The sequence below is a fragment of the Macaca fascicularis genome, chromosome 3, assembly GCF_037993035.2.
Source record: "Macaca fascicularis isolate 582-1 chromosome 3, T2T-MFA8v1.1".
Taxonomy (NCBI): domain Eukaryota; kingdom Metazoa; phylum Chordata; class Mammalia; order Primates; family Cercopithecidae; genus Macaca; species Macaca fascicularis.
In genome coordinates, this window is record NC_088377.1 from 86568752 (window position 1) to 86595849 (window position 27098).

At 40.4% G+C, this 27098-nt stretch overlaps 1 protein-coding gene across 10 annotated transcripts in view; it reads left to right on the forward strand.

Moving 5' to 3' along the window:
* Window positions 1–27098, forward strand: part of COA1 (cytochrome c oxidase assembly factor 1) — a 195723-nt gene that overhangs the window by 146273 nt on the left and 22352 nt on the right. Inside the window, exon 2 of one of the 10 annotated variants that reach the window (XM_065542071.1) lies at window positions 4200–4324. The exons of the other annotated variants lie outside the window; for them this stretch is intronic. The gene's annotated coding sequence lies outside the window, so the exon portion shown is untranslated. The remainder of the gene's footprint in view (window positions 1–4199; window positions 4325–27098) is intronic. 10 annotated transcript variants of the gene reach the window in all.

Genomic DNA, 27098 nt, shown 5'->3' on the forward strand with positions numbered 1-27098 from the left:
TCAGAAAAGGCAGTGCAGCCTTCACCTTGTTTTCTGGGACACTTGCTTTTGGATCTCTGCTGCCATGTACGATGCTTGACTATTCTGAAGCTGCCTGCTGTGAAGAAAGCTCAGGCTACAGAGAAAGGCTTTCTGTAGGACCCTAGTTCAGGGGTCCCCAATCCCATCCTCCCCATCCCCCCACTCCCGGCTGCACAGCAGGAGGTGAGCTCTGCCTCCTGTTAGATGAGCAGCTGTATTGAATTCTTACAGGATTGCAAACCCTATTGTGAGCTGTGCATATGAGGGATCTAGGTTGCGTGCTCCTTATGGGAATCTAATGCCTGATGATCTGAGGTGGAAAGTTTCATCCCAAAACCATCCCCCTGCCCTCCTCTGTGGAAAAAAATTGTCTTTCTTGAAACCGGTCCCTGGTGTCAAAATGGTTGGGGACTGCTGCCCTAGTTGACAGCTCCAGTTTAGATTCTAGCCGACAGTAGCATCAACAATCACACATGTAAGTGATTTCCTCAAATGACTGCAGTCCCATTGAGTCATCCCTAATTGTTGTGTCTTTTCAGTTGTGACCTCAGACGTTGTTCCTTACCTTTGTGTTTGCTCTAAATTTCTGACCCACAGAATTCATGCGTATGATAAAATTGTTTTTTCAAGTTGCATTTTGGTGAATTTCTTATGCAGCAAGAATAAAAACCTTGGCAAATTCTTGACTTTTGTGTCCCCTAGTTTCCAGTCTTTAAAATGGGGATAATAATAGTACTTCTTCAGAGAAATCAGTTAGTATGTGTAAATCTCTTTAAAACAGTATCTGGCACATAGTAAAGGTTCACTAAATTTGAACTACTTACTAAGAGAAATTCATTAGACTACTGAATTTTTTTTTTTTTGGAGAGGGAGTTTCGCTCTGTCACCCAGGCTGGAGTGTAGTGGTGCAATCTCAGCTCACTGCAAGCTCCACCTCCTGGGTTCATGCCTTTCTCCTGCCTCAGCCTCCTGAGTAGCTGGGACTACAGACACCTGCCACCATGCCCGGCTAACTTTTTGTATTTTTTTGGTAGAGACGAGGTTTCACCGTGTTAGCCAGGATGGTCTCTATCTCCTGACCTCGTGATCCACCTACCTTGGCCTCCCAAAGTGCTGGGATTACAGGCGTAAGCCACCACGCCTGGCTGAGTACTAAATGTTTTTGGGAGCATAGTTATCTTAGAAATAGTGAGCTCAGGGTTACTTTACTAATGAAATGATCATTATGATATGTAAAAAGGAAAAAAACACAATTATATGACTTTTCTTAATTTGAAGTTATTTTCCACATTTGAGGAGTTATGTTTCTGATAATTGTTCTCAAGAATATCAGCTGGTGGCTGGGCATGGTGGTTCATGCCTGTAATCCCAGCACTTTGGGAGGCTGAAGCGGGCACATCACTTGAGGTCAGGAATTTGAGACCAGCCTGGCCAACATGGTGAAACCTCATCTCTACTAAAAACCCTGTCTCTGCAAAAATTAGCCAGGTGTGGTGGTGGGCACCTGTAATCTCAGCTATTCAGGAGGCTGAGGCACAAGAATCACTAGAACTTGGGAGGCAGAGGTTGCAGTGAGCCAAGATCGTGCCATTGCACTCTAGCCTGGGTAACAGAGCAAGACTCTGTCTTCCCACCCCACCCCCTAAAAAAACCCTGAAAAAACAAACAATATCAGCTTGTATGGGTAGGCTGTCTCCTTAAAATTACCCTGCCTTTCCTTGCTTGCCTGTTTATAGCTACCTATGCATTAAATGCTTTTGAAACACATTTATGTCATTTCCTTGATTATCTAGAATGACAAATTCTGTTTACTTGATAGAGTAGAATTTGTCTAGAGTGATAAATTCTGTGTTTACTCGATAGAGTAGACATCCTAAAATGTCATGTTCAAACTTTAAGTGACGTGGAGAAGAAATCAGTGTTTATATCATTATGTGTAAAATCATTATAGACATTTATAATTTTCAGATGTTTACAATAATTATGTCTCAATTTTCATCTTTCTGTTGTGAAATAATTCATTCACTTTCTGTAATAGTCAGCACCTGTCACCATGACATTTTAGTTGACCATGTTCAAACATAGAGATTAATATCAACTTCTTTGTTTAAAAAATGTACCTATCGAAAAATACTTACTTTAGGCTTGCCATGTATGATATGCTTTCTTCCAGTTTCTCATTAAAATATGCGTATAGTTCCATAATGGCATTGGGAAAAGTAGTGATCGATAATTTCTCAGTTTTAGACTTGTTTCTACTAACTACTTACTACATTGGAGTAGACTAAGAAAGTCTTAGTGGTCTGTTTATGGTTTGATTTCTAAAACAGGAGATTAAGGTGGGAAGTGGATAGGAAGAGGCTGATCCATTCCTGTTGTTTGTTCATACCTTGGAGACACAGGTTACCATGTATGACTATGGGGACTTGCACTATTTCGTTCATATTATATATTTTGTTACATATTAAAAGCCCATTTGGGAGGCCGAGATGGGCGGATCACGAGGTCAGGAGATCGAGACCATCCTGGCTAACACGGTGAAACCCCGTCTCTACTAAGAAATACAAAAAATAGCCGGGCGAGGTGGCAGCGCCTGTAGTCCCAGCTACTCGGGAGGCTGAGGCCGGAGAATGGCGTGAACCCGGGAGGCGGAGCTTGCAGTGAGCTGAGATCCGGCCACTGCACTCCAGCCTGGGCTACAGAGCGAGACTCCGTCTCAAAAAAAAAAAAAAAAAAAAGCCCATTAACCTCCTCAGAAATTTTTCTCTCTCCTAGCTCTTCCAAATCCGCATGTTCCACACTATTTTTTATACATCTATTCAGAGACTAAATTTCCAATGTGCAATCTGGAAGAGAATGAAAGGAAAGTGTTAGGATATTACATTCCAGGGATGTGATGTAGCAGTAGATGTTGTGTTCAGAAGAACCTTAAAAGGAGTGTGCTTTTGGGTTTTCAGGTTATCATTTATTTTCTGTTAAAAAACAAACTACAGAATGTTCCTGTTGATGTAGGAATGAATTCTCATAATATGAGAAGAAAGGAATAATAGATTTTAAATCAGCCCAATTTGGTTGTACTGCCTGCTTAGTACTATAAATTCAGCCATGGACTGTGTATATCAGCCTGTACACTTAAAACCTAACCAAATTAAGTATGAGCAATTTTTCACCATCCAAATTGATAGTGATGGGAATCAAGGGCAATCTATATACCCTGCCATTAAAAATTATATCTTATTTTTGCAAGGATAATTTTCATGAGGACTGTGAAAGAAATCTGCATGAAAGATATCTGCATAAAAGAAGGGAACCATTACCCCAAAGATGAGGAAGAAAGTCTTTTTTTTTTTTTTTTTTTTTTGAGACGGAGTCTCGCTCTGTCGCCCAGGCTGGAGTGCAGTGGCCGGATCTCAGCTCACTGCAAGCTCCGCCTCCCGGGTTCGGGCCATTCTCCTGTCTCAGCCTCCTGAGTAGCTGGGACTACAGGCGCCCGCCACCTCGCCCGGCTAGTTTTTTTTTTTGTATTTTTTAGTAGAGACGGGGTTTCACCGTGTTAGCCAGGATGGTCTCGATCTCCTGACCTAGTGATCCGCCCGTCTCGGCCTCCCAAAGTGCTGGGATTACAGGCTTGAGCCACCGCGCCCGGCCAGAAAGTCTTAAAAATAATATTGAATATCATTTATTATGATGTACAAAAGATATTTATGAGAAGTGTCAGATTTTATTCTTAGTAACAGAGCAAAAAGTAAGACCTCTAGGAAACCAAAACATAAAGTTATAACAAAAAATCAGAATGATATTTTAAAAGAAGCTGGAATAAAGATGACCAAAATAAAACAGTGACAACAATCTGAAAATGCAATAGCCAAAATCTGTAATGGCAATTGCACACAGCAGAGCTGATCCTGCAGAAAATGGAGTCAATCCTCTATATGATGAATGGGTCAATCCTATAGTATTTATTTGAGATTTTTTTTAGGAGGAGAAAATAATGACGGAAATGATGAGGGTGAAAATGACAGATGCTGAAGACATAGAAGTACCATACTGATGAATAAGTTCCCAGTGGAGAAACCAGAATAAATGGAACAGAAGCAAAATATAAAAGCAGTAGAAAACTTTCTTGACCTGAAAAGTTTTTTATTTTTTGTTTATTTTTTGTTTTTTTTTTCCCCCAGAGACAGGGTCTCACTATATTGCCCACGCTGGAGTGTAATAGCACAATCTTGGCTCACTGCAACCTCTTCTTCCTGGATTTAAACCATCCTCCCGTCTTAGCCTCCTGAATAGCTGTGACTAACAGGTACACGCCACCACACCTGGCTAATTCTTTTGTATTTTTTGTAGAGACGCGGTTTTGCCATGTTGCCCAGGCTGGTCTTGAACTCCTCGGCTCAAGTGATTCTCCTGCCTCTGCCTCTCACGGTGCTGGGATTACAGGTGTGACCCACCATGCCCAGCTACTTGAGCTAAAAAGTTCTGAAGCTGTAGTTCCAAAGCATAGGCTTCATTGTAGGCAAAATTAATGAAAATAAATCTCTGTCTCAATTCTGGTAGCATTTATAATTTTTGGAGATAAAGGGAAAAACTCATAGATTTAAAAACACAAAGGCTACTCTAATGATACGGAAGTCAGTCTTACTTCATTGCAGATTTCTTTTTATCCTGCAATGCATTCATTTGGCTTCTTAAATCTATGATTTGGTAATTAGTTCTGGAAAAAGCTTAGCCACTAACTGATAAAGTGCTTCTTTTCTCTATTCAGTTTTTGAAACTTTAATTAAATATGTTTTGAGCCCTCTTTTATACCCTTTACATTTCTTACCCTCTCTTCCCTACGTACTTTTTTTTTTTTTTTTGGTCTCCCTGTCCCAGATTCTGTATGGTAACTTCCAAATATGTGCTGGTAAAATGGCTCTCCAGGGAGAAAGAAGCCCTGATTTATAGCATTTGTTGATTTCCGTAGTATAAATATCCTTATCAAGGGTAGTTTCAGGCAACCAATTTGACTGTACTGATGCAGAATTAGGAAGAGCTACACATAATTGGTTCTTGCAAGCTGATTCAAACTACTTCCAGCATATCTCTAGACTTGCCTGTTGTCTTTTCATTATTAATTATCTCTGAAGGTGAATCTAATCTGTTAAACCTTTCCATTCAGTTCTTAGTTGGAGTTATATTTTATTTTTAGTTCTAGAGTCTCTATTTTTTCTTGTAAAAATCTATTACTATTTATAGTGTTTAGTTCTCTGCTAAATGTTTCCAACCTGTCATTTTATTTCTTCTGTCACAGAAAACACATAGAATCTGCATCTGATAATCCACTTTCTAAGGTTCTTTCCTGACCCCTTTTCCTTTCTGCTGCTTATTCCTACATTTCTTGCATACTCCACTATCCTTGACTGGGGCCTGGATATTGCATTTGAAGAATTATTTATAAGAGTACTTTTAAGTCCACAGCGTAGGTACTTAGACAGTGTGCACTTCTGTCTGACCGACACTTGGGAGTATTCTAGTCCAGGGGATGATTACAGACCCAAGTTTGAAGTTTGAGAAAAGCAGTGTGACCTTAGACCATAATCTAGTTCATGTCATTCTCACTGTGAGGATGTGCCCCTTTAGGATTCCAGCTTATTGTGAGGAGAATCTCAGATTAGATGGCCCTTGTTGTGTGACCTTCAGCTTTATTTCCATCTTGGTCATCCTGAGAATCTTTTAAAACATAGGTTCTAGTTTCCCATGACCGATAAAGATACTTTAGAGGAAATGTGGTTTCAGAACTTGCTTTTTATGCTGAGTTTTCATTCTCCTTTTACTTTTTTTTGTGGTAAAATATACATAACATAAAATTTAGCTTTTTTTTTTTTTTTTAAATGGAGTTGAGCTCTGTCATCCAGGCTGGAGTGCAGTGGCGTGATCCCAGCTCACTGCAACCTCTGCCTCCCAAGTTCAAGTGATTCTCCTGCCTCAGGCTCCTGAGTAGGGATTACAGGCACACGCCACCACGCCCAGCTAATTTTTTTGTGTGGGATTTCACCATGTTAGCCAGGCTGGTCTCGAACTCCTGACCTCAAGTGATCAACCTGCCTTGGCCTCCAAAACTGTTGGGATTACAAGCGTGAGCCACCATGCCCGGCCCTCAAGATGCTTTTAAATTTTCCTTTTGATTTTTCTTTGACTTAAAGGTGGAATTGGTGGATCATATGGTAATTCTGTGTTTAATTTTTTGAGGAACTGCCATATTTTCCACAGCAGCTGCACCATGTTATGTTCTCACCAGTAATGCCGTAATGGTTACAGTTTCTCCACGTTCTAGCCAACATTTGTTATTTTCTGTTTTTGTTTTTGTTTTTGTTTTAAATAATTGCTGGCTGGGCGTGATGGCTCACGCCTGTAATCCCAGCACTTTGGGAGGCTGAGGCGGTTGGATCAAGAGGTCAGGAGATTGAGACCATCCTGGCTAACACGGTGAAACCGCATCTCTACTAAAAAAAACCACAAAAAATTAGCCAGGCGTGGTGGCGGGCGCCTGTAGTCCCAGCTGCTCGGGAGGCTGAGGCAGGAGAATGGTGTGAACCCGGAAGGTGGAGCTTGCAGTGAGCTGAGAATGCGCCACTGCACTCCAGCCTAGGCAACAGAGCGAGACTCTGTCTCAAAAAAAAAAAAAAAAAAATTGCCGTTCTAATGGGTGTGAAGTAGTGGTGTCTTATTATGGTTTTGATTTGTGTTTTTCTGATGATGTTGAGCATCTTTTCATATGCCTATTGGCCATTTCATATCTTCTTTGAAAAAACATCTATTCAAATCCTCTTCCCGTTTCTGAATTAGCCTATTTTTTGTTGTTGAGTTTTAAGAGTTCTTTATAAATATTCTATATAGTAGTTCATTATCAGATGTATGATTTGCAAATATTTTTTCCAGTTCTGTGAGTTGCCTTTTAACTCTGTTGATAGTATTTTTAGTTTTGATGTAGTCCAGTTTTGTCTATTTTTTTCTTTTGCTGCTTGTGCTTTTGATATCATATCCAAGTAATCATTGCCAAATCAAATGTGACAGAAGTTTCCCCATACGTTTTCTTCTAAGATTGTTACATTTTTAGCTCTAATGTTTACGTATTTGATCCATTTTGAATTTATTTTTGTGTATGTTGTAAGGTAAGGGTCCAGCTTCATTCTTTTGCATGTGGATATTTATTTTCCCAGTGTTATTTGTTGAATTCTCTTTTTAGTTTTTACTTGATAATTTCTTACTATCTTGTAATTTTTCAATTCTTTTGAAAAGATGTTTTAAAATAAATTACTGAGTTGTTTTCAACAGGAAGGTTGATCTCTCAAACCCAACTCACTGTTATTAGTTATAGGAAATATTATTAATGTTTTAAATAAACTTGATGAGAACACATGTGATACCCTAAATCCTACAGAAGGGAAATTGTCTGTAGTCAGTGTTGTTAGTTTTTAAATACTGTTTGGTTGCAATTTTCATGGGAAAAAGGTACAGCCCATTAGCACATATCTATATCTATATATTTATATGTATATATTTTGTATAACTAAATTCAGTAGTCTGAATTTCATCTTAGGTTATAAAGCTTTTTAAATATTAAAAGACTAGTTAGAGGAACAAAGTACTTTTTTTTTTTTTTTTTTGAGACAGAGCCTCCTTTTGTCACCCAGGCTGGAGTGCAGTGGTATATGATCTTGGCTCACTGCAACCTCTTCCTCCCAGATTCAAGCGATTCTCTTCTCTTGCCTCAGCCCCCTGAGTAGCAGAGTTTACAGGCACGCACCACCACACCCAGCTAAGTTTTGTATTTTTAGTAGAGGTGGAGTTTCACCATATTGGCCAGGCTGATTTCGAACTCCTGACTTCAGGTAATCCACCCGCCTTGGCCTCCCAAAGTGCTGGGATTACAAGCGTGAGCCACTGCGCCCAGCTACAGAATAAAGATACAATTTTTTTGTCAAGGATATGGGAATCATTAAAGCATCCTGTTTCTCTCTTTTATTTGGTAAACCTGTTTTATTATCCCAAAACTTTCTAAAGAACAATTTTTCCTTTTTTAGTCATTAAATAATAAGTTCATACACCACATATATTAAATAAACAGTGTAAGAGTTTGTCCTTCCTTTTATGTTGTTAACTGAAATTACGTTTCTTTCCCAGATGCTTTAAAAGGGCATTTCTTGAGGAATAATGTAGTTTTTAAAGACTCCACAGTTTCTTTACCAATATTGTAAAAGTATGTTTAGAAAGAATTGAGTATTTTTCTCTGTAGTATTTCCATGAACTTTCTTCTAATATTCAACATGAGAAATTTGAAAATACTTACAAGAAAAACATATAGAAAGCAAAGAAAATAAAGAATTCTTAAGGCCAAGAAAGTGGAACATTAAGCATTTTTATCTGTTAGGCATCGTACAAAGGATGAAGAGACCCACCCCAAGGGGACTTAACAGTTGGCAAGGACAACCATAGTATCATAAATAAATTAAGCTAGAAAAAATACTAATGCGCACCATACCTCTATTAAGAGAGTAGAGCTTTCTCACACAATTCTTAGTGATAAATTCTCTTTGCTACTATTGACCATATAGTTTAAAATTTTCAGTTATTTTTTTCAGCCAACTTTGGATATGTTCTGAAGTTTTTTTTTAATTGACACATTAATTGTACATATTTATGAGGTACAATGTGGTATTTTGATACGTGTACAATGTGTAATGATCAAGCCATGGTAATTAGCATATCCATCATCTGAAACACATCATTTCTTTGTGTTGGGAACATTCAGTATCCTCTTTTTGCTGTTCGAAACTATATATTATTGTTACCTATAATCATCCTACCATGCTTTAGAACATTAGAACACTAGAATCTTCTGCTCTACTTTTTACTTCTATGAGATCAACTTTTTTTAGCTTCTGCACATGAGTGAAGATGTGGTGAACTTTCTGTCCTGGCCTATTTCACTTAATGTCTTCTAGTTCCATCTGTGTTGCTGTGACTGACAGGAATTTCATTCTTTTTTTGTGGCTGAATAATAATCTATTGTGTATATATACCACATTTTCTTTACCCATTAATCTGTTTTTGGACACTAGGTTGATTCCATATCTTGGCTGTTGTGAATAGTGCTTCAGTAGACCTTTTCTCTTTTTATTGTTTGTAAGTTTTTCCCCCAGTAGGAAATCTGTAAGACTTACGTCTTCAATTTAAAATGTCACCTATTTAATAATGTTTAACTAGGTTGATGGACGGGCAACTTTGCTATTTTAAAATTTTGAAAATAAAGTGAATACTAATCATACTTTCTTAAAATAGTATGCTGCTAACATTTTAAATTTAATGTTTTAAATTGTATTTCTTTTAAGAGATTTCTTTATTAGTAGCTACTTTGTTTATGAGGGAGCTGGGCAGGATTCCTATAAGTGATAATAAGAAGCAGTTATCACCAATGGGTAGTAATTTTTAGGGGTCTATTAGGGGTCTCTTAATATTAAAGGAATCAACAGAATAATGCCATAATTATTTTATTCAAATAGTACAAGTGGGCCATTGATTAACATCTGGCTTAGATGTTAATCTAATGTTAGAATTAGATGTTAGATGTTAGAATTCAGTATAGGATCCCTTGATAAGATTTTTAAATGTAAGTTCTCTTGAATTAGTAGCACCTTTTTTTCCCTTCAAACTGTAATCTTGACATCTCTCTACAATTCAGAGTAGTGAATGGTCCTCAAGTGTTTAGCAGGTAATTTGTTACATCTAAGAATTAAAGTTTGTAACTAATTTACCTCTATACTTCAAATTAGGATTGATTTACACTTACTTTTGTTTTGACTTGTTTCCTTGAGCAGAGGAGAAAGTGATGGTGTGACAGTGAGTGCACTTATTTATTCTATAGCCTGACAGAGTATTTGTGATTGTAAATGTCATCTATTTGTGTTGGGGAAGAACAAAAAATGAAGGGCCACTCCTGTGTTCGGGGTTTCTAAGAAAAACACAAAGTGTAATATCTGTTGAAAACAAACTTGGATGATGACTTTTAACCTTTAAAATTACCTTCAGCCAAGCACGTCTATCAACTTTATCAGCTGTTTTGAAAATACCTCATACCCGTGCCATGGTTCAGCCGTGAAGAGGACAGAGTTGGTCTGAATAAGAGTAGTTACGGGAAGTTTGTCCTTAAAAGTCCTGAAGATAAGTCTTGATGCTGAATCATACATATTTACTCCCTCTGTGACCAACTGAATAAACTCAATTCGTCAAGGAAATTGTGTCCTTGACTCAGGTCCATTCATCACAAATCACACCCTCCAACTTTAGGATTACATCAGACTAAAATTATGGACAAAGCAAGTTGCTCTGTTAATTCTTTTCTAACACAAGGAATTATTTTCTATCACGTTGCCCACAGTAATATCATCGCAGTTTTATATGTTTAGGGTGATTTCTCCAACTCTTCCTGAAAATTATAGAGTTTTATAAAGCCATTTTCAGTTTTGGAGCAAGAAAGAAGTAAGCTTTGTTGTGTATTAGATGCTTACCACTTGCCAAACATTATATTATATTGAACACAAGACAAGTAACACAGTTTCTACTTGCTGGCAAACAAAAAGGACCCATATAACACTTGAAACAGATGAAAGTTTACTCAGAGTTGAATTTTAAGAATAGTTTTGATTTTTATCAAAGACCATCTTAGTTATTGATATGTGTTGAAGATTTATAATCTGTAAATCTGAAGTGTTAGAGCTATTATTAGGTGGGGGAGGAAGAAGACTTAAAAATTCTACTTAGGAAGCTATTTGTAAATTCTCTTTGTTTTTAACTTTTATTTTAGGTTCAGGGGTACGTGTGCAGGTTTGTTATATAGGTAGATTTTGTGTCACAGGGGTTTGATGTACAGATTATTTTGCCACCCAGGTAATAAGCATAGAACCTGATAGGTAGTTTTTCTGTCCTTACCTTCCTCCCTCCCTCCACCTTTAAGTAGGTCCTGGTGTCTGTTGTGCCTTTCTTTGTGTCTATACATATCCAATGTTTAGCTCCTACTTAGAAGACAGAACCTATGGTATTTGGTTTCCTGTTCCTTTGTTAATTCACTTAGGATAATGGCCTCCAGGTCCATCTGTGTTGCTGCAAAGGACATGATTTTGTTCTTTTTTTTTTTTTTTTTGAGATGGAGTCTCGCTCAGTCGCCCAGGCTGGAGGGCAGTGGCACGATCTCGGCTCACTGCAAGCTCCGCCTCCCGGGTTCACGCCATTCTCCTGCCTCAGCCTCCCGAGTAGCTGGGACTACAGGCGCTGCCACCACGCCCGGCTAATTTTTTGCATTTTTAGTAGAGATGGGGTTTCACTGTGTTAGCCAGGATGGTCTCGATCTCCTGACCTCGTGATCCGCCCACCTCGGCCTCCCAAAGTGCTCGGATTACAGGTGTGAGCACCACGCCCGGCCGATCTTGTTCTTTTTTATGGCTACAGTATTATTCCATTGGGTATATATACCACATTTTCTTTATCCGTTCCACCATTGGTGGGCATTTAGGTTGATTCTATGTCTTTGCTATTGAATAGTGCAGCGATGAACATACGTGTGCATGTGTCTTTATGGTAGAGCAATTTTTATACCTTTGGGTATATACGCAATAATGAGATTGCTGAGTCAAATGGTAATTCTGCTTTGCATTCTTTGAGAAATTGCCAAACTGCTTTCCACAATGACTGAACTAATTTACATTTCTACCAGCAGTATATAAGTGTTCCGTTTTCTCTGCAACCTTGCCAGCATGTTATTTTTTGACTTTTTAATAATGGCCATTTTGACTGCTGTGAGATGGTATCTCATTGTGGCTTTGATTTGCATTTCTCTAATGATTAGTGATGCTGAGCATTTTTTCATATGCTTCTTGGCCACTTACGTGTCTTCTTTTGAAAAGTGTTCATGTCCTTTGCCCACTTTTTAATGGGGTTGTTTATTGATTTAAGTTGCTTATAGATTCTGGATATTAGACCTTTGTTGGATGCATAATTTGCAAATATTTTTTATGAAGGTTGTCTGTTTACTCGTTGATATTTTCTTGGCTGCACAGAAGCTCTGAAGCTTAATTAGATCTTACTTGTCAATTTCTGCTTTTGTTGCAATTGCCTTTGGCATCTTCATGAAATCTTTGCCATGTCCTATATCCAGAATGTATTTCCTAGGTTATCTTCCAAAGTTTTTGTAGTTTTAATATGGTGTAAGGAAGGGGTCCAGTTTCAGTCTTTGGCATACGGCTAGCCCATTATTTCAGTACCATTAATTGAATAGGGAGTCCTTTCCCCATTCTTTGTTTTTGTTAACTTTATCAAAGACTAGATGGTTGTAGGTGTGTGGCATTATTTCTGGGTTCCCTGTTCTGTTCTATTGGTATATCTGTTTCCTTCTCTCTCTCTCTCTTGCTTTTTTTTTTTTTTTTTTTTTTTGAGATGGAGTCTTGCTCTGTCGCCAGGCTGGAGTGCAGTGGCATGATCTTGGCTCACTGCAACCTCTGCCTCCTGGGTTCAAGTGATTCTCCTGCCTCAGCTTCTTGAGTAGCTGGGACTACAGGTGTGCACCGCCACACCCAGCTAATTTTTGTATTTTTAATAGAGATGGGGTTTCACCATGTTGGCCAGGATGATCTCAATCTCTTGAACTCATGATCTGCTCGTCTTGGCCTCCCAAAGTGTTGGGATTACAGGCGTGAGCCACTGCACCTGGCCTGTTGAGGGTTTTTAACCTGAAGGATGTTGAATTTTATTGAAAGCCTTTGAGCTTTGAGATTATCATGTGGTTTTTATTTTTAGTTCTGTTTATGTGATGAATCACATTTATTGATTTGCGTATATTGAACCAACCTTGCATCCCAGGAATAAAGCCTACTGATGGTGGTGGATTAGCTTTTTATGTGCTGCTAGATTCGATTCACTAGTTTTTTTTTTTTGACGATTTTTGCATCTGTGTTCATCAGGGATCTTGGCCTGCAGTTTTCTTATTGTGTCTCTGCCAGATTTTGGTATCCGAATGATGCTGGACTCAAATAATGAGTTAGTGAGGAGTCCCTCCTTCAGTTTTTTTGAACAATCTCAGTAGAATTGTTCCATACTAGCTCTTCTTTGTATGGGGTCAGTTATTTGTTTTTGCCTGTTAAATTGTTTCAATTTCTTACAGATTCTGGTTATTAGACCTTTGTTGGATGCATAGTGTATTAGTCCATTCTCATGCTGCTATGAAGAAATACCTGAAACTGGGTAATTTATAAAGAAAAGAGGTTTAATTTACTCACAGTTCCACATGGCTTGGGAGGCCTCAGGAAACTTAGAATCATGGCAGAAGGCACCTCTTCACAGGGCAGCAGGAGAGAGAATGAGTGCAAGCAGGGGAAATGCCAGACGCTTATAAAACTGTGTCTGGAATTGGTGGGTTCTTGGTCTCACTAACTTCAAGAATGAAGCCGCAGAGAGTGTTATAGTTCTTAAAGATTGTGTGTCTGGAGTTTGTTCCTTCTGATGTCTGGACGTGTTCAGAGTTTCTTCCTTCTGGTGGGTTTGTGGTTCTTGCTGGCTTTAGGAGTGAAGCTGCAGACCTTCGTGGTGAGTGTTACAGCTCTTAAGGCGGCGCGTCTGGAGTTGTTCGTTTCTGCTGTCTGGAGTTGTTCATTCCTCCCAGTAGATTCGTGGTCTTGCTGGCCTCAGGAGTGAAGCTGCAGACCTTTGTGGTGAGTGTTACAGCTCGTAAAGGCAGTGCGGACCCAAAGAATGAGCAGCAGCAAGATTTATTACAAAGAGTGAAAGAACAAAGCTTCCACAGTGTGGAAGGGGACCCAAGTGGGTTGCCTCTGCTGGCTCCGGCAGCCTGCTTTTATTTCCACATCCTGCTGATTGGTCCATTTTGTAGAGAGCTGATTGGTCGATTTTATAGAGAGCTGATTGGTCCGTTTTGACAGGGTGCTGATTGGGACATTTACAATCCCTGAGCTAGCACAGAGTGCTGATTGGTGCATTTACAATCATCTAGCTAGACATAAAGGTTCTCCAAGACCCCACCAGATTAGCTAGATACAGAGCACTGATTGGTGTGTTTATAAACCTTGAGCTAGACACAGAGTGCAGACTGGTGTATTTACAATCCTTTAACTAGACATAAAGGTTCTCCAAATCCCCACCAGATTAGCTAGATACAGAGTGCTGATTGGTGCATCCACAAACCCCAAGCTAGACACAGAGTGGTGACTGGTGCATATACAATCCTCCGGCTAGACATAAAAGTTCTCCAAGTCCCCACCTGACTCAGGAGCCCAGCTGGCTTCCCCTAGTGGATCCCGCACCAGGGCCGCGGGCGGAGCTGCCTGCCAGTCCTGTGCTGCGCGCCTGCACTCCTCCGCCCTTGGGCGGTTGATGGGACTGGGCGCTGCAGAGCAGGGGTCGGTGCCCGTCGGGAGGCTCCGGTGGCGTGGGAGACCACCAGGAGGGGCTTGGGCATGGCGGGCTACAGGTCCCCAGCCTTGCCCTGTGGGGAGGTGGCTGAGGCCCGGGGAGAATTCGAGCGTGGTGCAGGCAGGCCAGCATTGCTGGGGGACCTAGTGCCCCCTCCGCAGCTGCTGGCCCGGGTGCTAAGCCCCTCACTGCCTGGGGCAGCTGATGCCGGATGGCTGCTCCGAGTGTGGGGCCTGCCGAGCCCATGTCTATGCGCTGGCCCGCAAGCACTGTGCAGCAGCTCCGGTTCCGCCCCTCCCCCCCCCCCCCCCCCCCCCCCCGCACCCCCGCACCTCTCCCTCCACACCACCCGCAAGCAGAGGGAGCCGGCCCTGGCCTCAGCCAGCCCAGAGAGGGGCTCCCACAGTGCAGTGGCAGGCTGAAGGGCTCCTCAAGCGTGGCCAGGGTGGATGCTGAGGCAGAGGAGGTGCTGAGAGCGAGCGAGGGCCGCCAGCACCTTGTCATCTCTCAAAACCATCAAATCTCATGAGACTCACTGTCATGAGAACAGCATGGGGGAACCGCCCTCCTGATCTGATTACTCCACCTGGTCTTGCCTTTGACACATGGGGATTACAGTCCAAGATGAGATTTTGGGTGGGGACACAGCCAAACCATATCACGTAGTTTGCAAATATTTTCTCTCATTGTAGAAAAATATTTATCTCATGGCCTGTAGCCATGAGCATGGAATGTTTTTCCATTTGTTTGTTTCATCTCTGATTTCTTTGAGTAGTATGTTTTGTAGTTCTCCTTGCAGAGACTTTAATCCCCTTCATTAGATATATTCCTAGGTACCTTCTTTTTTTATTTTTTGGTGGCTATTATAAATGGGATTTTTTGTTCATTTTTAATTGGGCTTTTAATTATTGAATTCAGTAGTTCTTTATATGTATTCTAGATACAAGTCCATTGCCAAATATATGATTTGCATTTTTTTTTTCCATTTTGTGGGTTGTTTTCACTTTCTTCATGGTGTCATAAATATTTTTAATGTTGTTAAAGTCTAATTTATCTATTTGTTTTTTGTCACTTGCGCCTTCGGTGTTATACCAAGGAACCATTGTCTAATCCAAGCTAATGAAGACTTATTCTCATGTTTCTTCTACGAGTTTTAGAGTTTAGTGCTTACATGTAGGTCTGATTCATTTTCAGTCGATTTTTGTGTATCGTGTTAGGAAAGGTTCCAACTGCATTTATTATTTTGTATGTGGATATCCAGTTGTTTCAGCATCATATGTTAAAAAGACTTCTTCCTCTATTTTATTGTCTTGGTACTCTTGTTGAAAATCAAATGACCTTAGATAAAAGGCTTTACTTCTGAACTCTCATCAGATGTTTTTAAATGGCAGTTTTAATTTTAATAAATTTACCAATAATTTATTGGAGAAATGATTATGGGACATATCCTGTGAGCCAGGCACTGCCGTAGGTTGCAGAGTTACAGCAGCAAACAAGACAGAGACTCCCTTGACCTTGAAGATTACATTTTAGTGGAGAGTGAAAAGATATGTGAAGAATATAAAACATTTGGGAACATTAGAGAAGGACAAAAGTATATGTTTGTGGGCATTACTTTATTTTCTTCACATAGCCTTCTATGTCTCTTTTAATGCATTTAGGCCTTCCTGCCATGTTTATAGTTAATATTTTTATATATACGTGTAATCTACCCGACTAGGCTAAATACTTCTTCAGGTCAAAGTCAGTCTTTGCCAGTCTGTCCCATCTAGATATAGTATGTGTTTAGTGGGCATGTGATGAATGAATAAATAGATTAATTACTTTTGGGGACTGAGTTTTTGAGTTTTTGAGTTTTTTTTTTTTTTTTTTTAAAGACGGAGTCTCACCCTGTCACTCAGGCTGTAGTGCAGTGGCACAATCTCAGCTCACTGCAGCCTATGCCTCACTGGTTCAAGTGATTCTTCTGCCTCAGCCTCCCAAGTAGCTGGGACTACAGGTACCCGCCACCACACCCAGCTAATTTTTTTTTGTGTTTTTAGTAGAGACCATGTTTTACCATGTTGTCTAGGCAGGTCTTGAACTCCTGACTTCAAGTGATCCTCCTGCCTCGGCCTTCCAAAGTGCTGGGATTACAGGCGTGAACCACTGCACCCAGCCTGAATGTTTTATACACATCCATTCATATATACATAAACCTTTAAAATATCCATGTTATTCAGAGCTGTTAGAATAGTTTGGAAATAAGAGTGGAATCCTTTATATTCAAGTTGCTCTATGTTACACTTTCTTTTTTAATCTAGAATCTCAGGCTAAGTCTCCCTGCTTCAGCCCAGATTTCTGTTTGGTACTTAACCTCAGCCAGGGACCCGCTTTCCTTTCCTTCCTCACTCAAGTAATTTCAGCCCTCACTCTGTCCATAATGAGTCACTGATCACCTCTCTCTCTCCTCTGTTTCCATCAGGGAGTGAACCAATATTTTAAATTTTCACTCGAGAACAGAGCTGTCGGGCAAGTCCTGGGTAGGGTAAAGTTATTTGATGTGATTTTTTTTTTTTTTAATCTTTTTGGTTTTAAGGAGTGAAAAGTTTAATAGGCAAGAAGGAAGGAAGAAGAAAACAGCTCCCCTGTACAAAGATAAAGGGAGGGGGCTATTTGAACAAAGAGAAAACCGTGTGTGCAGCAGAAAAGTGTCTGCTTATATGAGGAGGCTGGAGGAGGTGGTGCCTGATTTGCATAGGGCTCAAGGGATTGGTTTGACCAGGCATGTCACTCACATAGCTCGCGGAAAAAACTGGCCCTCCCACCCTAGCTTTTTAATATGCAAATACAGGGTGCCATGATGCTCTACACACATGGGGATATGTGGGGGCGGCCATGTTGCCAGGCACCTGTGAGCAAGGGCAAGAAGTCGGCAGGAATCAAATGTTTGGGTGGACCCAGTTTCTGATGGCCTGCATTTGCATATCAATGACTTGGCTCTAAGAGCTGGGGCTTTCTTGCTAGACAAGAAGTGTTTCTGGAGCTGCTTTAAAGGAAATGAAAACTTCCCCAAGGACCCCTTTTCCTATCTGCCTGAAATAATTTCTTAATCAACTCCTATAACATTCCCCACTGTGGAGATGTCACCGTCAAGGGGTTTTGGGCGATGACTCTTTCTGGCTATTTCCTGCTGAAAAGGGGCATCGAATGGGGAACAGCAGCTAGGGCTTCTCCTGGGGTTGATCTAAGGGTCTTTGGAAGAATGGCATGTCCATGTGTGGTTCAGTTTGCAGCACTGTTTGGAGTTTGATTGCTTCTAGGTGAGAGGAAACAATTCAAGTTACAGTATTGAGTATACAGGGTCAAAATATTAATACAAGACATAAGCTTTCTGTCCAATATTTCAGTTAGAAGGTGCTACTGTGTATAACCCTACGGCAAATAGTACAATGAGTATAGCAATTCCCACAAGTGTGGTATAGTAGATAATTTTAATCTAAAATTTTACTTGCCAAGATATAGAATTTCCCTTTGGGGGTTTTCCTTGCTTTTATTTTCCAAACAAAGAAACCTTAGGGTTATGGGCACCCTACTCACTTTCATTACCTGGCAGAATTTGCAGGATAATTGCCCAGAACTGGCGTAGTGATCCAGATTTTTATGTTACCCATCTCTTCTTGTTTCTTCCAAGCTGTAGGAGATCGCCACTTGATTCACAGGAATAAGCAGGGTTAGTCTAAAATGTAGGCAAAAAGCTTTAAAACAATTAGTAAGACTAGGATTTAATGACAAATTTACGATAAGCTTTGGAGCACAATTTCTCTCTCCAGCCCTCATTTTTGGTAAAAACAAATTATGATAGGATCGTGTGTGTTGTTTGTAGAATAAACTTTAGTCTTATACTTCGCTTGATTATTTGCATAAAGTGCAGCAAGAATGGTTATTTCTACATAGGCCTTTTGGATTGGCTTTGATGGAACTCTGTTCCACAAGGAATCTCAGAAAAGACCTTTAAAACTGAGTCCAGCCATGAGTTTGTATCCTCAGAACACCTGTGAGTTGGGTGATCCTGTCCTCTTGAGGTCCCAAGATAAACTTGGAGCTCCTGGACCTGTTAGAAAGTGACATTCTTTACTGATAACAGGTTAAGATCCCTGTTCAGGGACTGTGTAGACAAGGTATGAGGCCAGTACTCCCCAAGGGGCTTTTATTGGCTCTGCATGTCAAGCTTGATTCCTTAAAGGGAAACACACCCTTTCAGTCAAAGCCTTGGTAAAATAGCCAGTTTTTCCAATTGTGTCCTGTTGACAAAGAAAAATGGATTCTTATTGCACGATGCAAACAACTATATTGCCATAAGATAAGAGTACTCACAGATAGTTTCTAAATTCTGGAGGAACCAGGCAGAGAAAAACAAACATGCTCCAAATATTGTTCACAGGAGTATACCTTATTCAATTATTAAAGGCCATAAATAGTTCCAAATAAGTTTTCTTGACTCTGAAAAACAAAACAAAGATCAGCAGTATTTCAAACAAAAGTTTGAAAAGCTTGCTTTAACATTCTGATTTCAGTCCATTAATTAGCTCTTGTTTTGCTTGGTATTTGTGAACATGTCAGTTCTTTGAGTCCTGCACGTTCTTTCTCTATTCCAGTGTTAACAATCTTCAAGGCTATTAAAAATCCACATTTGAGAACATCTGTTAAAGTTCTTAATATAGCTTGATTGTAAACCATCTTTTGAGAAGGAACAAAGTAAGACAATTGTCTGTGAATGACAAAATTTCCAGGATACAGTTAAAAACATGACTGATAAGTTTATCTTGGTGGTTTACAATAACTTTACCCTTAATTATGGTTGATAGCATGTACTTAGACATTAGAATTTTAGAAATCCCATACAATTTTGGAACATATATTAGGATTACTCACCAAAATAGAACTTAAGGAAGATTGGACATCATTTTGGCAATCTCATGTGACTAAACATGTCAAATAATCTTGTTTACCTCTTTTCTGAATGTTTCAGGGTCCAAAAAGTCAGGCATCAGGAAGGACAATTTTGAAACTTGAAGTTTGATTTTGGGAGGCCTGTTAAATGTTAGAGGTTTAGAACATTTGATGTTAGGAAATAGAATTCTAGATTACCAAATGATGACTCAAAAGGCAAAAACCTTTCATTAGCCTTTACCATGACATGGAAATCCTGTTCAAAGCCAAAGTTTACCCTTGCATTAATTTATTAATGTTAACCCCAATTTGTTTCAGTGAAACTTTATAGATCATTGCGTCTAATCATAACCAATTTGACTGTTGAAATTTTTACAAACCTTTTATAACGCTTTTACTAAAGGGCAGATTAGTATCTTAAGACCTGCTTGCCATGCTTTTTGTTTTTGTTTTGTTTTTTTTTTTTTTGAGACGGAGTCTCGCTTTGTCGCCCAGGCTGGAGTGCAGTGGCCGGATCTCAGCTCACTGCAAGCTCCGCCTCCCAGGTTTACACCATTCTCCTGCCTCAGCCTCCTGAGTAGCTGGGACTACGGGCGCCCGCCACCTCGCCCGGCTAGTTTTTTGTATTTTTTTAGTAGAGACGGGGTTTCACCGTGTTAGTCAGGATGGTCTCGATCTCCTGACCTCATGATCCGCCCGTCTCGGCCTCCCAAAGTACTGGGATTACAGGCTTGAGCCACCGCGCCCAGCCTGCCATGCTTTTATTTCAGTGTCTAATTTATGGAAAGACCATATAATACCCTTTTGAGTTTAATTAATGTTCACTGTTAACTTCTAGCAACTTTTATTTTTGGTGAAAAATATGGTTAGTAAGCAGTTTTAATTATATACTAGGTGTGGATCCTAGGACCCAGAGAGAAGTGCAGATAAAGTTTGACTTTTCACCATCCAACTCTATATGTCCCAGCTTTACCTATCTATAAAGCAGGCAGTATACAATCTTGGAACATTTGGCAAACCTAGTATCTAGGTTGTATGATTTAGACCACCTGTTTGCATTTTGACGACACTTGCATTTTACCAATAATCCTTAAGACTGTTTTTGTTTTTTGAAGTCACATGAACTAAAAAATACTTGATTTAAGTGCATATTTTTCTTTAAGCCAATCAGAGCTCTTTTTATAGACATTACACACAACGCATGTATAGCAACACAAACATACAGAAGATTGAGCACTTGTTAAGATTTTTCATTTGCTAGTTTCTTAATTGGATTACTGGCTTCGGGGTGGAGTCCTTGGAGAAACAAGGCCAGGTAGCATACATTTTTTAGGGCCTAATAAGCAGGTATAGCTGAAGGCAAAGACAGGTCCCTAAAATTAAGGGTGCCGTTTTTTACTGGATCTTGGGTCCAGTATAAACAGTGTAGTGCTTCTACCATGCTCTTCATTGCAAGGCAACCCAAAGCCAATTGGCTTATTTTGTAATTAGCCCATGCGATGGTTATTTTTATGTGTCAGTTTTAGTATAAGTATATAACTTAAAGAAGATTGGAGATCTTAAGTGGCTAAAAGATGTCCAGATGGCTGGTTAAACACAATTTCTGGAGGTATCAGTGAGGGTATTTTCAGAAGAGATTAGCATTTGAGATTAGCATTTGAATCAGTAGACTGAAGATCTCCCTCACCAGTGAGGTGGGCATCATGCAACACATTGAGGGCCCCAAAAGAATGAAAAGGCAAAAGAAAGGACAAATTTACTCTGTGATATGATTTGGCTCTGTGTCCCCACCCAAATCTCATTTTGAATTGTAATCCCCACGTGTGGAGGGAGGGAGGTGATTGGATCATGGGGGCAGTTTCCTTCATGCCGTTCTTGTGGTACTGAGGGAGTTCTCAGGAGATCTGGTGGTTTTATAAATGGCTTTCCCCTGCGCTTTTCACTTTGTCTCCTGCCTGCTGCCATGTAAGAGGTGCCTGCTTCCCCTTCTGCCATGATTGAAAGTTCCCTGAGGCCTCCCCAGCCATGTGGAACTGTGAGTCAACTAAAACTCATTTGTTTATAATTACTCAGTCTCAGGTGGTATCTTTATAGCAGTGTGAGAACGAATTAATACACTCTGCTTGAGCTGGGTTTCGCAGAACTATTCTCAAGTTCTGTGAAACTACACATCTGAGTAGGGCAGTGCTTTTGTATTTTTTCCTGAAAAGTACAGAAGAGTGGTATATGTGAATGTTTACCTAAGTAATACCTTTCCTGTTTATAGCAGAAGGAGCCACTGTATTTTCTTTAAAGCATGGAATAGTAATGATTTATTTTCCTCACAGCTGCAGATCCTTGGATTAATAGTTGTTTTTCTTCAATTTTGATGCTCTATACTGCTTGTTAAATACTGTGTATAATTTGGGATGTTGAGCAGTATGTTTTGTGATCTCATATCAGGTTTAGATTGAAAGCTCAAATCTTTTCAGGAAAATGTCTGTTTTTTCTCATTTTATTGAAGTTGTAGTTCACAGTAGTAATAACGGTGTATATTATAGTGGATGAAATTTTTTTCCCCCCCAAAAGCCATTAATGTGTAAAACACCTAGCTCAGGGCCACTGTGCCAGGAGGTGCTTAGTACAAATTCGTTTCTTCTTTCTTTTCTTGTTTCTGGATCATGGAGCAATTTCATGTAAGAATGGAATAAATTTCACCTCTCAGAAGAATATTTTGAAATGAGCAATTTTCCTGTTTGACTACACAGACGTCTAGTATGCTTGCATAAAAGGAAAAGTCATATGAGAACATCTGAATTTAGAAGTACTTGAAAGTAAAAGACTGAAGACATAAAGGAAATGTTAGCAGGATGATAAATGTCCATTGATTTAAACTGACAGGAGCTCTGTTCTGCTTGATAGCGTATTCTTGTAGGGAAAGCTGATCCTAGCTGATGGCTAGCTCTGGAGCAGGCTTGTTGAAGCTGTTCATAAATTTATTTATTTATTTTTTAGAGACAGTATCTCACTCTGTCACCCAGGCTGGAGTATGGTGGCATGATTATGATTCACTGCAGCTTGAACCCCTGGGCTCAAGTGACCCTCCTACTTTAGGCTCCCAAGTAGCTTGCATGACAGCAGTGTGCCACCTGTTCATAAATTTAGAACAATATTTAATGTCAAGTTAGTGATTTTTCTAAGGGCAGAACAGGGATTTCTACAAGGTGAGCATGCTTCTGTAATCACCACACAGGTCAGGAAATAAAACGTTATTTATATTCCATATTTCTTTATGCGATGTCTAGACACTGTTTTCATATTCCCCAGAGGTAACTACTGTCCTGATTGAAAACACCATAGATTTGGACTGGGTGCGGTGGCTCACACCTGTAATCCCAGCACTTTGGGAGGCCGAGGCAGGCAGATCACAAGATCAGGAGATCGAGACCATCCTGGCTAAAATGGTGAAACCCCATCTCTACTAAAAATACAAAAAATTAGCCAGGCATGATGGTGGGCGCCTGTGGTCCCAACTACTCGGGAGGCTGAAGCAGGAGAATGACTTGAACCTGGAAGGCGGAGCTTGCAGTGAGCCGAGATTGTGCCACTGCACTCCAGCCTGGGAGACAGAGCAAGACTCTGTCTCAAAAAAAAAAAAAAACAAAACAAAACATAGATTTTATGTGATTTAAAAATATATGGACACAGTATTATTTAGCCTAAAAAAGGAAGAGAATTTGGTCACCTTGATACTATGCTAAGTGAAATAAGCCATAACAAAAAGACAAATAATGAAGCTGGGTGTGGTGGCACATGCCTGTAATCCCAGCCACTTGGAAGACTGAGGCAGGAGGATTGCTTGAACCTAGAAATTAGAGGCTGTAGTATGCCATGATCACAGCAGTTAATAGCTATCACAATCCAGCCTGGGCAATATTAGCAAGACCCTCTCTCTCATTCTCTGTCTCTCTCTAAAGACAAATACTTAATGATTGCATTTTATTTTTAATTTATTTTTTGAGACAGGATCTCACTGTGTCATCCAGGCTGGAGTAAAGTGGCACGATCTTGGCTCACTGCAACCTCTGCCTCCTGGGCTTAAGGGATTCTCCATTTTTCTCTTTTTAGTAGAGACGGAATTTCACCATGTTGCCCAGACTGGCCTCAAACTCCTGAGCTCAAGCCATCTGCCTGCCTTGGCTGCTCAAAGTGTTGGGATTACAGGTGTGGCCACTGTGCCTGGCCTAAATGATTCCATTTAAATAAGGTATCTAAAAGTAGTAAAATTCATAGAAAGTATTAATAGAATGGTAGTTGCCAGGGCTTGGGGGATGGGGAAATGGAGAGTTAATGTTCAATGGATTTTTAGGGTTTTGTTTGTTTGTTTGTTTTTGAGAGAGGGTCTTCCTATATGTCGCAGAGGCTGGAGTGGAGTGTCATGATCATGGTTCATTGTAGTCTCGAACTCTTAGGCTCAAGTGATCCTCTTGCCCTGCCTCAGCCTGCTCAGTAGCTGGGACCACAGGCACGAGCCTGTAAGTTTTTGTCTTTAATTTTTGATACAGTAAATGTGTTGAAATGCAGTTATCGCAGATATCAAGAATTAGTATAAATCTAAGTAATTAAGGCAGAGTGGTATTGTCACAAGGATTGACAAATATATCAGTGGCATAGACTAGACTTGTATTAGGCTGTTTTTATTTTGCTATAAAGGAATACCTGAGTAATTTATAAAGAAAAGAGGTTTAATTGGCTTATGGTTCTGGAGGCTGCACAAGTGTGGTGCCGGTATCTGCTCAGCTTCTGAGGGGGAGCTTCTGAGGGGGGCCTCAGGGAGCTTTTACTCATGGCAGAAGGTGAAGTGGGACCAGGCATATCACATGGCAAGAGCAGGAGCAAGAGAGAGGGCTAGAGGAGGTGCCACATACTTCAAACAACCAGATCTCGCAAGAACTCACTCACTATTGTGAAGACAGCACCAAGAGGATGGTGCCCACCCATTCCTGAGAAATCCACCCCAGTCATCCAGTCACTTCCCACCAGGCCCCACCTCCAACATTGGGGATTACATTTAAACATGAGATTTTGGGGGACAAATACCCAAACTATATCAAGACTTTGGAAACAGGTCCACACTGGTATGACACTTGATTTATGACAAAAATAGTAATAACAGAGCAGTTGAGATAGGCCTGGGTTTTGAGAGCTTGGGTCTCTTGGTTCCTTGGAGAAGCAATTCTCAAATATTTTGGTGTCAGGGCCCCTTTACATTCTGTTGTTTATGTGGGTTCTATCTATTGCTATTACTGTATTAGAAATTAAAACTGAGAACTTAAAAAATACTCATTTTGAGAAAATAAACCTAGGTAACATTAACATAAATGGTATATCTTTATGAAAATTTTAAGATTTAGTGACAATTACATTGTTTTACATTGTTTCAAAAATTCTTTAATGTCTGCCTTGATAGAAGACCAATGTACCTGCTTCTGCATTCAATCTGATGCAATATATTTTTTTGGTTGAAATATATGAAAATAGGCTGGGCGCGGTGGCTCACTCCTGTAATCTCAGCACTTTGGGAGGCTGAGGTGGGTGGATCACGAGGTCAGGAGTTCAAGACCAGCTGGCCAACATAGTGAAACCCCGTCTCTACTAAAATACAAAAAAATTTAGCTGGTTGTGGTGTCAGGTGCCTGTAGTCCCAGCTATTTGGGAGGCTGAGGCAGGAAAATTGCTTTAACCTGAGAGGCGGAGGTTGCAGTGAGCCAAGATCACGCCACTGCACTCCAGCCTGGGCGACACAGTGAGACTCTGTCTCAAAACAAAAAAAGAAATATGAAAATAATCTGTCCTCAAATAGATGCGTAGTTGGAAAAGGGAGGAGCATGTTCATAGTTTTTTCATGTTAATAGTCTTTTCACATAATTGTAGATCTTCTTTGATACCACACCAAAACTTGGCAAGTGGTAATTTTTTTTTTTTTTTTTGAGATAGAGTCTTGCTCTGTCGCCCAGGCTGGAGTGCAGTGGCGCAATCTCAGCTCACACTGCAAGCTCCGCCTCCCAGGTTCACCCCATTCTCCTGCCTCAGCTTCCCGAGTAGCTAGGACTACAGGCGCCCGCCACCGCGCCCAGCTAATTTTTTGTATTTTTAGTAGAGACGGGGTTTCACTGTGGTCTCCATCTCCTGACCTTGTGATCCGCCTGCCTCGGCCTCCCAAAGTGCTGGGATTACAGGCTTGAGCCACCGCGCCCGGCCGATTTTTTGTATTTTTGATAGAGACGGGGTTTCACCGTGTTAGCCAGGATGGTCTCGATCTCCTGACCTTGTGATCTGCCCGCCTCGGCCTCCCAAAGTGCTGGGATTACAGGCGTGAACCACTCTGCCTGACCTGGAAAGGTCTGTTTCTTAGTAGAATCCCACTCTTTACCTACCACAAATCTAGTAACATCCTGTTAGATTAATGCCACAAACATTTTGTTGAGCTCCTATTCTATGTGTTAGATATGAGGCATTCTAAAATGGAAAACCCAATCCTAGCCTTAAAATAGTTAAATGTCTGTTGAGAATTAGATAATTTAACACCCATAGCATACTAAAGTAACTATTGTAAAAGTGTAGATGAAAGAAAAATTAAGTTTGCCTTGGTAAGCCAAGGATCTCTTCTAACATTATAATTAGCATTTGAGCTGAGACTTAAAGGGTGGTTAGGGTTGCCAGGGTGGACAGGAAGTACCAGGGCCTGTGGCACTTACCATATTCTGCTCAGTGTAACTCAGGAGCGTGGTTGGGTTTAAGAATGTGGTGAGGAAACTGGGCAGTAGGGCCATGTAATGCAAAGAAGCTTAGATTTTTTTCTGAATAGGATGGGGAGCCATTGAAGAATGTGATACAATCAGTTTTCTGTATTAGAAGGAGTCTAGACTAGAGAGGAATGAGGACAAAGGCAGAGCAGTCTTGGTAACCCCTTGGTTGAAAGAGATACTGGGGGCCAAATTAGGGCATTTGGGGGATAAAGATGAGGTGGAAAACATCAAAAGATATTTAGGAAACAGATTGGATGGGTTTGAGGGGGCTTGATTAGATTGGGGGTAATTTAGGTTAGGGGCATAGGCCCTGGAGTCAGGCAGACCTGGGCTCAAATCCTGACTCTGTCACTTCTTAAAGGAATGGCTCTGGACAATTAACCCAAATCTCAGCTTCTTCACCTATAAAATAGGGAGAGTAATTCCTGCTTTATAAGACCCTTAAGAAGATTTGATAAGATACATGCAAAGCTCTTGCATGTTGAGTAAACATATGGAAGCTACTTTTGTTTTTGTGAGGATGACTCCCAGGTATCTATCTGATTTAGGCACCTGGGTTGGTTCCATTCACCAAGTAGGGAATGCAGGAAGGGGAGAGCTGGTGTGGAGTGGAGGAGGGTCAAGGCAGGAGCTCACCTGGGGACTTGTGGAAGTATTTACTAGGAATTTCAAGTGCAGAAGGGACACCTGGCCTGGAGATAGAGATGTGGGAATTATTTTAGTAGACCTAGATTCATGCCCTTGAATGAGATGTTCTTGAGTTCAGGGAGCAGGAAAGGGCATATAGAGTGTATTAATTTGCTAGGTTCGTCATTAACAAAATAGCACAGACTGGGTGGCTTAAATGTTTAAATGACAGGAATATATTTTCTCACAGGTCTGGAGGTAGAAGTTGAA